Source organism: Lichenostomus cassidix, chromosome Z (assembly GCF_008360975.1).
Source record: "Lichenostomus cassidix isolate B80296 chromosome Z, HeHo_3.0, whole genome shotgun sequence".
Taxonomy (NCBI): domain Eukaryota; kingdom Metazoa; phylum Chordata; class Aves; order Passeriformes; family Meliphagidae; genus Lichenostomus; species Lichenostomus cassidix.
The window spans coordinates 5,656,113-5,674,823 of NC_139511.1; the positions used below are offsets into that span (position 1 = coordinate 5,656,113).

The following is an 18,711-nucleotide window of genomic DNA, read 5'->3' on the forward strand; positions in this document are numbered from 1 at the left end:
GTCTCTAAGTGTCTTTACCATGAGGGAATTCTCTTGTCAGAAAGGTGGCTGGTAGAAGTGCTTCCTGTGATGAGGGAGGTCACTTCAGGAGGTGCCACTTTCCCAAAAGCTACAAAAACTACAGAGAGCTCTCAGTGAGAATGAACACAAGTGCTTTACTTTCAGAAAGTTATTGTGTTAACATCTCACCAGCTCAGACTGAACATTTTTTGTCAATTTTAATGAATTTCTTTTCTTGTGGCAATTACTTAAATTCTTGTAGCATACAAGCCAAGCTGAAAACAAACAAACAAAAAGATTATCATATGTGAGAGGAACATCTGAAACAGGACATTGGTCATCCCCCTGATGACCACAATTATGCACATTTACCACTAGGAAAACTTAGAATTTTTCCAAACACTTTTATTTTCTTCTTCTAACATTTTAGTCTTTTTCTAGACCCTTACTTGACTTGCCTTCACACAGCCTACCCTGTGGAAAGTAGATCTGCTCATCTTATATATCAGAATGTTGAACCTTTCACAGGGAATAGCAATCAAGACAGACACACACAGAAAAAACCTCAGAAAGCACCAGATCGTTGCAAAATACACTGTATTTTACGACTGTTCTTTTTCCTTCTGAAACAAGGGGGTTTATCTATGGGCAGCTATTTCAGAATCTCCTTACTTTCTGGTATGTTCTTTCCTCTTCCTAGATCACAGAATAACTGAGGTGGGAAGGCATGTCTGCTGGTCAACCCCCCAAATCCAAACCAGACAGAAGGAGAGCAGATTGCTCAGAATCGTGTCTGGCTGGGTTTTTAACATTTCCAAGGATGTTTTAACATTTCCAAGGATGTTTAAATTTAATATTTAAAAATAGAATTTTCTGTATTTCAGTTCATATTGACAATAGAATAACACTGATAAAAGCAGGAATGGGTATATTCTAAATGCAAGAATGAGAATCCTTTTGGTTGAATTAATGAGAAGAAAGCCATAAAAGTTTTCTTCACATAAGTTTGATTGGCTTGCAGTTACTTATATGCAATGTTAGTTAGGAGGCAGTCATTCCACCCTTACCAGGTAGTTAGAAGCATCTGGTTGAAAAGACAACTATTCATGTGGACTGCCAGGAATTTGAATTAAAAGTATTTGAGATTGGAAAATATTTCTCTTGTCAGTTCTTAGGGTTTTTATATGAAATTTCTGTGATTCCTATCTTTTTTGGCTGTCCCCATTTTATCCAGCATAAGGAGGGGTCTTTGTCACCATTTAAAAAATTTTATTGTTGTTTTTTTTCCTTTTCCATTTATCTTCTTTTCCTTTTCTTCTTTCTTGTGAGTTTCAAGGGTTTGAGCTATTTGTCGGAAGAATATGTTTTGTTTTTCCCTGTTCACAGGACTGGGAATGGATCCCCATGCTACTCTCCTTTGTCTGGGAAATGAGAACTGCATGGGCTAGTGTCCTGCTGCATCTTCATGGGAAGCTGAAAACAGCTCACAGCAGATAGGAGATTGTTTTCTGCAGCTGCTCTGCCTGCAGATAATCAGTCCTTGACTTCCTCAGCCCTCCCTGTTGGAGGGAAAAAACAGGATACGAGCTGCTCTCAGAGCAAATAGTGATATTAGGGAAAGCTTCCCAAGGACCAAGGACACAGGTGTGCAGCTCTGTGGGGTCTCTGCAGTGTCCCATGAGGGTGTCTCATGTGGTTTCCCCCTGCTCCCCTTGTCAGAGGAGTCAGTCAGGTTCTCACTGCTCATTGCCCATTGTGGAACTCTTGCAAAGGATAGCGTTTTTGAGACCTCTGTCTTTTTTGCTGGATGAGTTACAAGGGAGGCTGGAGAAAGTCAGCTGCATTTCCACATGAGAATTTTTACTAGGGCTAAAAATTACTTTTGCATGCACTTCATCTCCTTGAAAAGGATATTGGTCTCATGTTTCTGTGTAGCCACAAGACTTTTCTACATATGTATCTATTTTTTTGTCTGTTTCCTTCTGTGCTGAGCTCTCACAGGCACTGGATGAGGTGCCAATCTCCTCACAGTGGTCTGCAGAAAGGCAAGAGGAATAGGCCTTTCTGACACCACTGAGGGACCAATTTTAGTTCCTAAAATCTCTTCTTGTACCCCTTTTCATTCAAGAACACTATGTTTCCTTCCAACTGGGTTTCCTTTTCTCACATGAATTTTGGTGAGACTGGTCTAAAAAGTGTTTTCCTTCTTAAATTCCAGGCAGGGGTAACTTTGCACCTCATTTACTCCATGTGCAACATATTTCTAATGAAACTCACAAGTCTGAAAACCCTTTTAAAAAGAAAACTGGAAATGTAGCTGTATTTCCAGTCTGAGTATTTGGATGTCTTGTGTTTTGACAATCTACCAAGACACCATAGTTTGCATAGCTAGAACTGATAATCCTGTTTTTTGTTGAATCCTAGAAAACAGTGATTGCTACCTATCAACACATTATTTCACATTAATCCAAGCTGTCTGCTTTTTCTGAGGCATGAACAAGAATAACTATGCTTTAAAATCTGTTACTTTAACATGTTCTTAAATGATTTTAGTATTATAGGTTTGATAACACTTCTGTAGCACTTTGATAGTTTGACAAGTTTGAAAACTTTTCTTGTTATTAATTATTGCAGATTCAAGTGACAGGTTTCTTCTAATGCTCTGAGTCTCTTTTAATATCTTTAACCCAAAAACTAAAAACTCCCCTGTTTTGTACCAGGCAAATTGTCCTTCCTTGAGGTAAACATTGTATAAGTCTATCCCTGCTTTGAAAAAGTCTTATTTTAAGGGTAAAATCTTTAAGGAAGCTTAAATGTAATCAACTATTAAGTAAAAAAATTACTCAAACAAGTAATCTTGAATGTCTGTAATAGCTGACATTCAATAATAGCTGGCAGATTGTGGTAAACTTTCAGATTTGCCTCAGAGTTGCCTTAAATTGGTGAAGAATTGATGAAGAATAACACAAGCTGGGCCCTGTGCTTATCTTGCACAGGGCTTGGGAAAGGCCTGAAGACTGAGATATATCTGGAGGGAAGCAAGTCCTCTCAGCTGATGTTGTTTCAGTGAGGCACAGGAGAGCACCTGCATCTCTGCACCACCTCCACTCCCCTTCACTGTGGGAAACAAGCCTTGTTATAAATCTGGTTTGCTAAGGAGATAACGAAAAACTCTCTGTTGAAGGTCAGAGAGCCTCAACTGCTGCCTCAGAGGGTGGAGGAGGACCCAAGTGTTTATTTTACCTTTTGTGTCAACTATAAATTCTAACCAAAAACAACTGAGGCTCTCATTTACATATTAGTTTTCACCCCCCCAAGAATTCAAATTAAGAAAAAAAAAGAAAACATTCTGTACACGTATGACCATGGTCACCAACATTCCACCTATAACAGGCGATCGTTCCACCCCTCTGGGAAGGGCGAAAATTATGGGATAAAAGAAGAGGATTGTTGGCGGCAAAAAGGGAGGGGGGATCATCCTCAGCTCGTTGGGATCACTCCACGGGTTCTGTCTCTTCTCCTCTTCTCCTGAAGGACCACCTTTGGGTAAGTTCTGTGCCTCCAGCTGCATTGGAGCAGACACGGGAATATTTATATATCTACACCTACAGATATATTATATATATATATATATTTATATCTATATCCCTCTTATAGGTCTCTCTTACTGGACCCCAAAACTCTGTAGCTAGTGCACCTCTCACCATAGCTCTGAATCTGCCCTCTGTTGTTTCAATGAGATGATTTTTGAATTTTTGTGAAATCTGGGTGAATTCACGTGAAAGTTTGTGATTCTGGGCTGTGTAGGTTTCTTTATGAACTCAGCCAGAGCACCAGCAGCTGGTGAGCTGCGCTATTTGCGAGCCTGGGATCGCACAAGTTCCTCCTGAACGTGGCCAGGCTGATAGAGCCAAATTTACTGGAGAGAGAAACGAAGCCCAGCTGCTCCCAGCCCCTCTGGTCTCTGAGGAGCAGCTGGAGCACAGGGTTGTTGGGTTTTTTCCCTGCCAAATTTCTATACCCTTATCACAACACTAGTTTCAAAAAAAAAGAGAAGGAAACATAGCTTTTAAGTGAGGCAGAGAATAGAAAAAACTTTTTATCCCTTGTATTGCCCTGACTCTGGCAATAGTCAGTCTGCTGTTTGGGGCATTTTCTTCTGTTACAGGGCATTTCAGATACAGAGATTTTGCCTAATATAGGGAAATATCAGTTCTTAAAAAATCAGTTCTGTCATGAAAACTTAAAGCAAACCGCTTTTAGGCTCTGCTTAAATTTCCTTTGAAACTGTGCAAGCCGGGCCTGCTTTGCATCACTTGATCTTGACTGATATCATGGAATGTGTCTGTGTACAGCCAGGAATTCTGTCTCATAAAGGCAGCTGGCTCTGTGACAGAATTCCACATCCATTCTGACTGTGAAGTTTTCATTTTCTTTAACTTGCACATAGTACTGAATTTTCAAGGAAGTAGAATACATGGCTCACACTAAAATTTGATGTTCGTCAGCTCACAGGCAAAATACCTTGGATAAATACTTGCCCAATATGTAACATTTTTCTCTCGTGACAACTAAGTTGCAGGTTCCTTAAATAAACTTATTGAGGTCACACAAAAAAAATTGAGAAGTTACCGAAAATAATTTTGTTCAGAGATTTGCAGGAAAGCGGACAAGAATGGGAGAAAAAAACCCAAAAATCTTCTTTCCTGTTAGAGAAACAGGTAACACTTTGGGTAACACTTTATTCCTTGTTTTTGAGCAGCAGCTTATTGGCAGGAGGGATTAAATTGTTCACTGTCAGCTGGGAGGACTCCCAGAGAAGAAACATTGCTCAAAATTTATGTGGTAGATTGGCAGAGAGGTGCACAAAATTCTCCTCCAACCAGTAAGTATGCTCTGCCTGAAGCAAAAAGCTGTTATTTATTTGAACCCTTGAGAAGTGAGGGTGTCAGTTAAAATACCACTTTGAGGGATTTTTTGTAATGGTAGGAAGGTGGTACACTTTGCCTAATTACGTAGAATTTTGTGGTACCATGCTGTAAATTTCAAAGAAGAGAATACCTGCAATACCCAAAGACTGCAAATACCTACACATTATTAAACAGAGTGCTTTTACATTCTGAGTACTCCTCTTGCCTATTACAAAAGGATAAAAATGTGCTGATTAGAAAAATCTGATTTCTATTAAGCTATTTGCCAATACACTGTGAGTTGGCACCATGACACAAGGAAAATGCCAGGCTTTACTGCAGTGCTGTTTATAGTTTAATTACATTCTAATAAACAGCATAACTAACAGTCAGCCCCAGAGGGTCATTTTATCTATAAGAGAGCTTATTCTGATTGAAGAAAATGATAATATTAATTTACACTTCTAGCCGAGACCGTAGACCCTGCATGGTATGCCACGACAAAAAAAAAAAACCCAAAAACCAGGGCTGGATTTACTTGTTGAAGAGAGGGTGAAAAGTAAGCTCAAATCAGAGTAAATCACACTGCAGTACAAAACTGTCAAAGTTCATATGAGAACATCAGTTTCCAGTCATGGAGATCACTGGTGTCAAACAAAAAAAGAGCTCAGGGCTCTCACTGGAGCATGCAGGTTAAATGATAAAAGTGCAGCAGCTCCCTGGCTCTCCTGCAAGTCGCAGGGGGTTTAAGATTTCAGCAGCACAAGTGGGCATGAGGGAGGAGGATTTTTCCCTGGGCATTTAGCACAGACACCCTTGGATGTTACTGTGCTGAAAGAGCAGGCAGTGATGCCTAATGCAGGTATTTTCTGAACACCTGGCTGGTCTCAAAGGAAAATGTTCTTTGCTTCTCACACTGATCTGCCTTTGTCCTTCTTTCTTGATTACTTCAGGGATCAGGTGTGTGGCTTTTCTTCCTTGGGCTTAATTCCTAGGTTCTGCAGGATGTTATAAACATGAACTGGTTTTGCCTTGCACTTTCTTTTTATTGCAAACAGGTGCTGTTTCTAAACTCCAGGCATGCAGCTTCTTAAACTTCTGTCATGCACGTTCAACCAGGCACTTTTTCCCCCTCTAGATTTGCCAAGAAAACAGGAGTGTCCAAAATTATCTCATGAAGTGCCTCCAGCTCCAGTAAACTGGCTGAATGGGAAGTGGAAAGTGTGTGTGTGGAGCTGGTAACACTCAGCAGATCAGCTGTGCAAAAGCAGGGCTGTTTCAGTCTTGTGGATGTGCTTGCAAGAGATCTGTGTTCTTAAAAAAAAAAAAAAAAGCTGAAAGATGGGGTAGGGAGAATCTATGTTTATATATCTTATTTTTCTTCCTATAGCACTTAACTCAAGGTTTGGGGCACACATAACTCAAAAGACACAGAACTGAAGTAACAGTTAGTTTCATCCTCTTTTTTTTTTTTTTTCCATATAATTGCTTATTTCTTGATTCAATGTAAACAATTTTCTTACCTTACAAAGGATTTCCAATATTTCTTTGCATCTAGAATCTAAGAAATCTGCAGGAGTGTTATCTGTTGGTATTTTTGTCAGAAAGGATCAGTAGAATTTTCAGGTCACTGGAAAGTAAAAAAATATTTTTATTTCAAACAGGAACGAAGTCGTATCCAGAAAAAAAGAAAGCTCCTGTCAAAGGGCATTTCTGAGATTAAGAAGTCTTCTCTTTTACAGAATTCAGGTGAGACAAAAGCTAAAATAGAGATATATTCAATGATGATAAATTAAATCCTACTTTGGTTTAATGTTTTTTGGCTGTGCAAAGTGTAAAGCAACAGGTTGGTACATTCAGCAGATGCATTGCTATATGTATGCCACAGGGAAGATAAGAAGATGATGATGTAATGACAATTTCAACAACTGGTATTAGAATTTTGAATAATAATGAGAACTCTGTACCCTTTTCACTCCAGATCATGCTGTGCAGTACCTTCAAGCTCCCCTGATGAACCCTTTTCCTGCTCTGAATACCTTGGGAAACTTGGTGTTCTGGACTATCAAAACCTTTGAAAAATATCTGTGAAAAACAAAAAAAAAGAAAGAATAAAGAATTACTAGAATCAGTGTCATTAAATACATAAAGTTCAGCTGTGGCTTTGATGATCCTGAAGCTCCAATTTTATGGTGTCTTGGGTCACAGAAATACATTAACTTCATCCTTTTCCCTAGGTCTGGAATGGAGGGTGGACCCAGAGAGATCAAAGTAATTAATAACTGATGCTTTCTTTCTGTTCTTCTCCCCCGTGGCAAAACATTCAGTAGGACGAGGCCTAAGAAGAGGAATCACATCAGGTGTGTGCAAATCATCTCCCTCACAACAAAGGGTGGAGGCAGTGTGGTGCTCTGCTGACAGGTTGTGCTCTCAGCCTTCAAAGTTTCTTCAGAAATATGCTCTATGTTTAGATGGAATGTGATGTATCTACATTTTTGGTTGAGTTGATGAGTTTTCCCCCCCTTACTTTCACTTTTGCTAGGTACCTTCTTCTTCAGTAAGACAACTTGGAAAGAATCATTTATTTAATCATTTGTTGCTTGGATACTGAGACTCTTCTTTGACCTAGAGCTGCACTCCTAAATCAATCTTATACAAGTTGAATGAAACTCTAAAGTAGCTTTAGATTAAAAATAACCATAGCATTGCAAAGCCTTAATTTTTTTTCCAAGAATGTCATAAATCTGCCCTTCTGATGTGATTTTCTTCTTTGTTCTTTCTGTGGCACAGTTAACAGTCCTAGCAAGTAAAATACAATGCAGATTATTTTATCAAAACAAATAGTTTTGCTTTTCTTTATAAATAACCATTCTAGTGACTATTTATTTTCTTTTGTGCTCTTAGAGAACACCACAGTCCCTTAGGAATACTGTATACACTTCCCCAAGATTAAAATTTGGATAGCAAAGAAAGACTTCTATTCCATAACCAAGTAATTTGTAAACATTTGAGAATTACTTCTCCTGCTAGAAAAAATATCGAGCAGTTAAATTCTATTTTGTTATATAAGAGTCTTTAAAAGACAGATTTCTCTTTGAGAGAAAAATACTATATGTTGGGAATGCTTTCATATAGAAGCTTAGTATATACTTGTCTATATTATGTAGATAATTGCAATGTTGAGTATTATATTTGTCTGATGGCAGGTTGAAGGTCAATGGCAGCAATGCTTTACATTCACCACTAACTGTCTCTTGCTGGGCAGCTAGAAAATGAAAAGAGAATGAAAAATCTAGAAATTAAAGAACAGGTACTACACATGCATCATCTAACTATACAACCTCATTATTTCCTGGGTTACTTATTAATTTCAGGGTTAAAACCTCAAACACTTTCCAGCTGATTGATGATCTATCTCTACAAATGAAAGGGGTTCCCTTATGGAAAGGAAAAAAAAAGTTTCCATCAAAATGTGCAGAATTTTTCATATCTTTCTTCCATCTTTTCCCCATTCAACAAGACTTTGAAAAACAACATCAGGGGGAAAAGGGCAATTTCTGCCTGGAAAACTGGGAGTTTTACTAACACAGAGTGTATGAATTATAATGTAACTTACAGCACCAGTTAAAAACCTCTGTAATGTGTAAAGGATGTACTTTGCAGAGGACTTCATCTTTAGGTTGGGTAAGTGTAAACATACCATAAAAGGGGATATAGGGCAGTTCTGCTGAAAATTAGTTGTGAATCTTCAGTGCAGATTAGCTTAGTGAATCAGGGCTTTGCCAGGCTGCCCAGATTGTTGTGTGGCCACATCACCTTTCCTCCATAGGTGAGATCTTCCCTCCCATTCCTGGAAAGGCCTGGATTCAGGGCATTCCTTGAAGAGGACCCTTGCCAGCCCACCAAGAAATTACTGGGTAAATAAACATGAAATTTGGGTTTGCTGAAGCATTGGCAGCAAACCACTTTCAGGGTAACCCACCTGGCAGAAATGCCCCCTAAGCAATGGTGAAACAATTGTACAAAGATTGAACTTGAAGCCCAGGTACTAATTTATCCCTTTCAGGGACCATTGCTGACTGGAATTCCATCCACACATTGGCATAAGCAGGTTTAACAGTTTTCAGATGTCCTTATCATGTCGACTGCCTCTGTCTGCCTCTGCCTGCAATCCTTCACTGGGTGAACTGGAAGAAAAACCTTTTCTCTTGATAGGTTATTCCCTGGATTCCCAGAATTAGCCATCTAGTTCTGGTTAAAACCTAGGTCTGGCTTTGATTAATGTTACTCTAATGATCACAACAAAACAACTGGTGAGTGGTGAATCAAGATCACAGGAGATCTGTGTGGAACTTGGTGGTTCACATTTAAAGTCTATTCACCTTTACTGTGCAAAATGATAATGGTGAAAAAGGTATTAGTTTCATCCCTCAAAAAATTTATTTGACTACAGGAAGCATGCAGATCATCTTTGTATTTCAGATATGTTCTTTCCAGTTTCACAAGCAATGAAAGTATTCTTAGCTAAAAAGCTGGCAGAATAATTTTGAGTTTTTCAGTAATGCTAACTATAGACTTTTTTCCTCTCATTCAGAATCTGAAATTTTTGTTCTGGAGAGGCCTTATGTTGTCTTCTCATTTAAAGATTGACAGAGAAGCTGTTATACCTTTGGCAGACTATAATTCATGAGATCAGTATTAATCCAGTTTTTAATAGAGCAATTAGAAGGTCAAATATCAGAGATAGTGTCGTTTCTATTAGCTTGGATTGAGCTGAATATAGAAGCCACGAAAATGAGGAATATTTTATTTTAAAATTTATTAGAACGATGTTGCTGAACAAGTTCCTCCATCTGTGGCCCTCTGCATAAACTATGCTCATAAATTACATGATAGTTTACAAAAATGAAAGCAAACTGCTCTTGTTTGAGTCCCTCATTGTGTCCTGAGAAGTTCAGATTAGTAAATTTGCACTGTGAGTTAAAGCAAATGAATAACATGGTACTTCTCAGTACCATGAGCATACCTTTGAGCATTTTCTAAAGGAAGATTTAGGTTTTTCTGTGTGTTTCTCCTGGTTATTTACAACTTCTTCAGAGAAAATAAGTCAGCTTTTATCATACCAGTGACAACAGGGACTTCTTCGAGGTATAATTGTTGTTGTTCTTCCTCATCAGGGGTTGTTTCCCAGAGTAAGGAAGGTAGTGGAATTTTATGTGCCTCCTGCCATGCAGGAATTGCTCTTATTAATGGCTTTAAGCCATTATAAAGCAAGTAAGCAAGAAAGAAAAACTAAGAGATGCCGACACCTGGGATGCCTCTTGCTATCCAGCTCCCTGGCATGAGCTTTTGCTCTAGTGAAAGTTTGAGAGCAGGCTTGAAAAAAGGAAGTTTTTGATGTGCAAGAGGCTGTAAAGTCTTCCCAGGACTACACCAGGTGACAAAAAGTTTGATCAATTGTGATCATGTGACATGAAAGTTTTACTGATCTCTGATTAATATTTTCACTGTGCTTTATTCAAAGCATTAAATCACTCTTGCCCACGCTTGGGAATACACATTATTATTGTTTCAGATCCTGCTGACTATATAATGCACCACCCAAATATGCTGCAGTTTCACTGAATAAGGTTGACTGAGTCTCAGCTTTATCAAGTCAGTGTTCTGGGAAAAGGAATATTTGCTTAGAAACAACACTGTGTCAGGATTTAGCTGAGGTGCAATTTTGGTTCCATAAGATTTAGAAATTAATTTGGATTAGGAGAAATTGAGACTGTCTTAAAACCTACATTTCATGCCACAACTACTTAGCTCATTTTTATCCATCATGATATATAGGGCATGGCATCCTTTTACACTCTTCATTAACAATAAACAGTTCTGACATAGCTGTTTGTTAAATATATGTACAGCTTAGGAGCTTAGGCAGAATAAAGCCTGATAGGCTTGAAGCAAAACAGGCAATGCAAATTGGTTCCTAGTATTTAAAGCACTTTGCATTTCCAGAATGGGGAGGGACAGCAACTCGACATCAGTGCTGGTAAAAGAAACAGGCACCACTTTGCCAAAGTGGATACAAAATGCCTGGAATAACTGTGACCAGCACTCAGACAGTAATTTCCACCTTTCTGCATCTTTTGGTTACCCTAAGTGCTGCCTCAGGGCTGAAAGCAGCAGGTCCTTGGGGGAGAAACCTGTAATTTGGGTGTTGGGGCTTTTTGTTTAGTTTGTTTTTCTTTGTTTGTTTTATTTGTTTGGGTTTTTTGGTTTTGTTGCTTTTTTTTTTTAGTGACCATAGTGCTTGAAGGAAGAGCAGAGGATATTGTTGCTATTCCATTCCAACAACACACAACATTTGTGGAAATCATCTTTTAGAGACTACAGTCCAGAACGATCTTTATCACTATCATTTGCTATAAAAGATGTTCACATTGTGCTTTTTAAAGGAATTAGTTGGCTGAGGATGTCTTTTGCCGTTCAGTTTTCCTCATAACTTTCATCTTGCTCTGGACATACAGTGTCATATTATTAGAATTAATTCTTACTGGTAGGTTATTTGGTTAGTATTTTAAAATACAGGAAGACAAAAGTGTGCAAGAGTGAGAATAAAAGTAAGAAAATGAAAATAGATTAAATGGGTAAATGCTCAGAATTTGTTTTAACAGGAATACTGACAAAAGGAATACTGACAAAATACAAGACATTTTTCTGGGGAAAGCAGTATGCTCAATAGTGAAAAAAAAATAAATTATGGCTTTAAGACAGCTTTTCAGAGCATGCATCCAGAGATGTGGCTCTGCACAGATGCTGGGAGCAGCAATGAGGATCCACTCTGCACTGAGATGAGCTGAGCTAGGAGTTTTACTACCAGGTTTATAAAATAGAGCTCCCTGACAGAAGGAGGAGCAAAGTAGCTGCTGTTTTGCAAAGTGCAATTGTTTATCTTGATTGCTGCTGGGGCACTGCTGCCAGAGTCTGATTTACAGGCTATGACCAACCTGGGTTTATTTTCTCAGCCATGCAGGTGACTTCTGTGTCAATTGGTCTCTGAGTACATTGTCAGCTTCTACTTTCCCAACTACTAATTAGCTAAAGATCATTAACAAGGAGGGTAAGACCATGAGACAAGATGCCTCTCATGTTCTGGGATAAAAGCTAATTATCTGAGTTCAAGACAAAAAAAAAAAAAAAGTCAAATTCATGATGCAGTTTAAGATAAATGCCCACTACACACAACTCTGGAGCAATTTTCCCATGCTTTAAGACTTTTATTCTATTCTCTAGTCTAAATGATCCTGATTTTTTTTCTATTTGTATGAAATGATTAACTTTACCAGGAGTTTTGTTTTTTTTTTTAACTCCTAGGCTTCAAGATACTGTTTTGTCTGCTTTGGTGTGGTGGCACTTTGGTTTGTGTCATCCACTGTTTTTCTTCCTTGTTTTGTAGCAGCAGAGCTTTGCTGATACATTCTCAGACAAATTAAGTCCCTTTTTACAGAGCTATCGACTGGTCAGTAATTCCTTAAATTAATTTATGCAGTTGATTATTTCTACTCACACAAAGAGGTTAATGGCATCACATAAGTGATTTATTTGCTCTTCCTTTCTGCAGCTCATTTATTATTGTCTCTAGGGAAAAGCTTGTGGATGTGTGGATTTGTAATGTGTGTTAGCACACATTTGGGGAGAACTCACAGCAACAGGCAGGTGTTGGGATCTGTCTTTGGCTCAGGAAATAAAGTAATGAGAAATATTCTGGAGCAACTCACCATTATGTGAGGTCTACACCTTCATTAGCTCTTTGTAAAATTTGCCAGAATGGAGGGGATGGTTTATTTAGATGGTTTTAAGTGAGGCTTAACTGACCTAGTGTCTTAAATTTCACCCTTAAAGAGCAAAAACACAAACCAGATTTTTCAAGAGGCCCAATTTCTTTAGGAACACCTAGAAATGAGATCAGGTTCAAAGATGGGGTTGCCCTGAGAGGCTCCTTCACTGGGGATATTCCAGAACCATCAGGACACAATCCTGTGCCAGGTGCTCTGGGATGGATCTGCTGGAGCAGGGATGAGGGACCAGATAACCCTCTGTGATCCTCTCCAGCCTGACCCACCCTGTGGTTCTGTGATATCTGACGCTGAGAAAATCTGATTTGGTTTGGTTTGTGCTAAGCAGCAATGGACATAATCTGAAAAGGGGAAGATTCTGTTTCAAAAAAAAAGATAAAAGCAACTTCAGTGTAGTCAGCCTGGCAGAGGAGCAGGGGCCCAAGGGGGCTGTCTTGGGAGGTTTTCAAGACATGACTGGTTGTTGTATGATCCTGAGCTGTCAATCTGAATTTAGTGCTAACAGAGTCTGAGCTGGAGGCTGCTCTAGAGATTCCCCTGGCCTCTTACAACTTTAATGACTCTCTGAGTCCATAGGAGTGGACTCACAGCAAATTCTGAATCCAAATATATATTGAAAAGTATACAAATCACTGTGTAGTACTTGTGTAAAATGTGTGTGAATTCAGCCAGTTGGTATTTTTCACCATGGCTGAAAATTTGCAAAAGTAATCTTGATAAAATTTTTGCTGTATTGCCTTTGCCCCTACTATAATATACTGCAATTCCATTTAAATATAACTCTATGTAATTCCATTTAATTCCATTTAAAATTTTCCAGCCATGGTGTCTTGATGGTTGCCTGAACCAGGTGTATATATGCTACACCAAAAGCAAATGATGAAGGAAGAAAGCATAGCTAAACATTCAGTCTGAAAAACACTTTCCAGACCTTTCAGACAGCAAACACTTCACACAGGGGAGGAATGGTCAAGTTTCCAAACTATTTGCTAAACAAAACAGAGGCTAAATTCTTTATGAATGGCATTAATAATTGAATAGCCAGTCAGCTTTAGCTCTAATTTTCTCTCCCTCTGCTGCATAACTGTGCTTACTAAGTCATTTCAGAACACAGGTTCCCAGGTCACCAACTTTTCCCACCCCTGGAAAGCCTCTAAAAGTCAGAGGGGGGTCAGGCACATCTCTTTGGAGGCCAGGTTCATTTCCTAGCTTATGACAAACAACATTCCCTACTTTGCTGCTGGAGAGGAGGGAGTAAGATGGAGTGTAGAGTAGTTGAAAGGGAGAAAAACAAGTGAAGGGAAGGTAAAAATGAAGTGGTATTTGCAAACAAAAACTTCCTCTGTTTTCAGAATTAATCCAAACACAGGAATGACTGAAGTTTTTGATGGGAAAATAGAATGTGAAATGAACAAAAAAAAAGATGGGGCAGTTAAGAGACAAGGGATGGCTGCTATGTGTTTGGATGTAAAAGTAAAACAAAATTAAAGGAAAAAAAAAAGCTCTCAGAAGCTTTCTTTTTGAAAAGAGGACTGTTTTCCAAACAAAAAGGAACCAGGAAACTCTCCATTTCAAAATACAGGTGAACTTTGTGGCAGTTAGAATGAGCCAATAGTTAAATAAAAAGAACATGTACCTGGGTGTGAGTTTTCAGGGGATCTCTGTATTCATAGGAGACTGCAAAAGAAAACACCCCAAGTGCTGCACAAAATAAAAATCAGTATTTGCCAGTGACCAGGAGTTGAGGATCAGGGGAGGAAGGGGAATGTTGCCACTGCTGCCCATGCAGTCAGTGACAGAGACATTTTTCTTGGACACATTGTGCTAGGAATTGGTTGAAGGGAGCTGGAAGCCTCTGAATAACAGAGAAATGTGCCCATTCTTTCCCATTCCGTATATTCTTTCCTGTTCCTTCTAAAACAAGACATTTTTTAGCCTGTTAATCTGTCTGAATACCTGAATGCCACCCCAGGGTTTCTGATTTAGTCAATCTAAGTCAGTCAAGTCTGGCCTTTGTCTGAACTCCTCAGTCATTCCCTTCTTTTTTTTTTTTTTTTTCTCTTGCATTATGGTATAAAAACATTTTACCTGATTTTGTTGCCCTTGATTCCAGGATTCCAGGATATTCCCATTACACATCTTTGTTCCTCTCTCTTTTGTTCCTCTCCAAGCAGCAGGAACACTCAGTGTGCTGAAATGGCAAAATGTTTCCAGCCACAAATTATTATTGCCTGCTCCAGACCTGATACCTGAATTTAAACTAGAGGTTGGCCTTCAGTGCAATAAAATGTTGAGCCAAGGGGAAAATGTGATCTTTTTGCTGGGCCTTGTTTTTTCTATTTCCTCCAAGCCTTTGCTCCCTAGCAAGTGAGATAAATTTAACATCTGAGTGCTTTTATTAATATATAATTGTTTTGCAGTTTGTCAGTAACTTTTACAGATTGCAAACTGTCACTGTGCAGATTTTCAGCCAGCTAGAAGAAGCCTTTTACTGCTTTAGCTCTTTCTCTTTCATCCCTTCTGCAGGAAAAAAAAGGTCCTACTGAGTTCTTACATCTGGTTGTTTGTTTTTTTCCCCTACAATGACAGAAGAAGGTAAGAGGAGGTCTTCAACACATGGACAGTATTCCTTTTCCCTGAAAAATCCAGTTTGAACATTGTTTCTTGGTGGTACTTCTTCCCAATCACTGCAGATGTTCTGCATATTTGCCATGTATGTAAAAAGGAGGTAATAATAAATCCCAACTGTTCTCTTCTCCCTCTATTTATCCACCAAGAAACTTTGGCCATTCATGCATTTGGATTATTTTTGAAACTGGAGGAAGTTTTGGGTTGGAAATACCTCTTCATTTTTACCTTTCCTTTACCTGTTTTTCCCCCTTTCTTTGCTCAGCTGTGCTACACTCCATCCTACTCCCCCCCTGGGCTGTAGTTTACTACAGAAACTCAATTCAATTATGTGAATTATGTAATAAGTGAACTTTTTTGTCTGGGGGCTGCCCAGGGTCTGTTCCCGAAAATTCCATCTGTGCCAAGGAGCCACAGCCAAGCATGGCTGAGCCATTCAGCCACAGGTGGGGCTTTATGGAAGTGAGAACCTCTGGGTGAGTGAAGGAGTGAGGAAAAGCCAGCACAGGGCAGAAGGGGAAGAGCACAAAGGGGCAGGAGCTGCCAAGCAGCCCGAGCTGAGCAGGTGTGCTGCCTCCAGGGAGAAGAGGGAACTGCACAGGAGAGGGCTGAGGGTCAGCTGTCCCTGCAGGGCCCCAGGTGAGCAGGCTGGGGGGACATCAGGCCCTGGGGGGGACAAAAGTGCTGGGGTGTGTTTTGCCTTTGTTAAAACCCATGCTGGTTTTAACTGGCAGTAAATTAAAGTTGCCTCCACCAAGCTGAGCTGGACTCACCTGCAGCACCCTGGGCACGAAAAATCCCTGCAGCTCCCTGGGCCCACAGGCTCTCCCATTCCCTTTCCTTCATCCTGCTGAGGATGACTGGCAGGGATGGATGGATGGATGGAACTTTGTTTTCTCCCCCTCCACAGCCTTAAAGCTGCAATCAGCTGGTGCTAGAGGCTTGTTCTTAGAACATGTCCTGTGGGATGTTCTGTGCTGCTGCCTGGGATTGGGAAGCACTGAAATTGGTGGCCCAACTAAGTGCCTTCACTCCTTTCTTCCCAGAGGCTTGGGACGTGGCAATGTGTGAATACCTTGCCTTGGGAGATGGTCTCTTCATGACACATCACTTGCTCATTAATTGTTTTTCTAGCTAACCTTGGCACCACTCAGATTCAAGAGAGAATCAGAATATAATTCTTATTTTCTACCAGAAGACATGAAATAACAGGCTGCAAACCCTGCAGCTGAATCTGCAGAGAGGGGCTGACAGCAGCAGTATCTCCCACAGAATTGCTGTTGTTGTAACCTATTTAGGAAGTTGGATTTTACATCAGTCATAAATTAAAGCATTTCCAGTAAGTGATGCTTGATACTTCATAAATACTTCATCAATTAAATGCTCCTTCTGATGCCTGCAAGCTCAGATGCTACACTTCACATCATTAAAATCCTCATTTATGACCTTTGCAGCAGATAAGTCATATCCTCTTTCAACTGATGGATTTTATTATTATATCATTATATGTCAAATTACTGTGGGAAGATGTTTGCTTTACATGGTTCAAAGATATGCAGACCAAGAGCTTCCATGAGCTCTGACAAGACGCAACTTCTGTGTATCCTTTATTTTCAGTAATTGAGTGCAGTGTGTGCACAGGACAAGCTTTTATGTGTGGAGCTGTCACAAGGCTGAGAAAAAGATGGAATTAAATAATGCTTAAATATTGTGTGTGCTTGCATTAGAGTGCTTATAAGAACAGGTCAGGTTTTCTTTAGCACCCTAAAGGCCACTGATTTTTCATCTCCAGCATAATAAAAGGCTCAGTGGCTATGAGAAAACAGAAAGTTGTGCAGCTCAAGGCTATGTAGAGTGGCAGCAGACCAGGACTTCTAGAGAAGTCATTAAGGATAAAAGGGGGTGAAGGAAATCCTTCTTGCTGCAAGTAAAGGATCAAGGTAGTTTTGAGAATAATCGGAGTTGCAATGACTTTCAGCAAAAGAATGCCGTGGTTTAATTCCTGTGCACTGTACAGTGGCTTGTGGTTTTTATTTTACATCTTAAGAGAACATGTTATGAGAGTTATTTGCATTTAACGATGCTCCAATTTGTCATTCAAAGCTCACTGAAGTCAGGCTCCCATGAATCTGCTTTACAACAGGTTCCTTTTATGTACACTTCATGGACATGACTAGTATTAAAGGCATCATCAAGTGTCACAAAAATTATGTAGCAGTGCACCTCTGGATGCAACTTTTATTTGCTGTGATTTCTAGTAGCAAACACAGGTTAAAAACTGTGCTGCAGTTGAATTCTGTTTTATTGCAGTAGCCCGTGAATTTGCATGGTACAATCAGCTTGCACAAGCTGAGTTATTTTAATATCACACTTTGCTTTCTAGCGAAGAACAGCAGCCTGGGGTTTGGGAGCTTCAGTGTGAAGGAGAGCAGGGCTGTTCTTTGCTGTCACCATGTGCTGCTCACACACATTGAAGGGAGGTTTCTGACACATCAGAGTGTGGTGTGAGGCAGAAATTCTGCAGGGGTTTCTTCTGAAAGTGCTCTTCTGAAACCATGGACACTCACTGCAAAGGCACAAGAAAATATGCTGTCTTTCCCATGTGTCTTCTACCTAAATAGTCCTTGCCCTTTCTGTCAGGCTCTCTCTTTAATGTTTCCAGATCTGATTTCAGAATGGCACATAGTTTTTTTCTCCTGGCCCTTTAAAAAATGTTATTCCCCACGCAGTGCCCTGAACAGCTGAGTTTGTGTTTGCATCCACCAAATGAGGAACACACTACAGAGGCTGCTGCAGCTGATGAGGCACAGCCCCACTATAGGACTGGCTTCTTCAAATTCACATTAGCAGCTGGATATGAGCTGGCATCATTCCATGGACTTAATAGTTTCATAGATTTTAGGGACAGAAGGGGCCATTATTGCAATCAGCACGCCTTGCTTCCCGTGTAGAATGAACCTCAGAATTTCAGCAGATGATTCCTGTGTCAGGCCTGATGACTTTTACTGGAACTGCAGCATATGCTATAGAAAAATACCTGTTCTTTTTTCAAAGGATCAGGCCATGGGGTATTCTCCATGGTCATTCCACCTAGGTAGTTGTTTTAATGCTTGATACACTTTTCTGATAAAAGATGTATGAGATAAGCAGCTTAAATTTTCAACCCCTCAAGCAATTGTTTTCCATGTGCTTTTGCCAACCAGATAATTATCCAAAGTTTGCTTATGTAGGCAGCCAGGTCAGGTCCAGTCCCTTCTGGCCTTGCACACATTTGATACCAACTAAGAAGCTGACTTGTAGAGTCTTAAGAAATGCTAAATATACAC

General features: G+C 39.7%; 1 protein-coding gene across 1 annotated transcript in view; it reads left to right on the top strand.

Annotated features, from left to right (window-relative positions):
• The first annotated feature begins 3,337 nt into the window (after positions 1 to 3,337).
• Positions 3,338 to 18,711, top strand: part of LOC146424299 (E3 ubiquitin-protein ligase Topors-like) — a 48,044-nt gene continuing 32,670 nt past the window's right edge. Inside the window, exons 1-3 of the mRNA XM_085042829.1 lie at positions 3,338 to 3,546; positions 6,575 to 6,659; positions 7,238 to 7,270. The gene's annotated coding sequence lies outside the window, so the exon portion shown is untranslated. The remainder of the gene's footprint in view (positions 3,547 to 6,574; positions 6,660 to 7,237; positions 7,271 to 18,711) is intronic.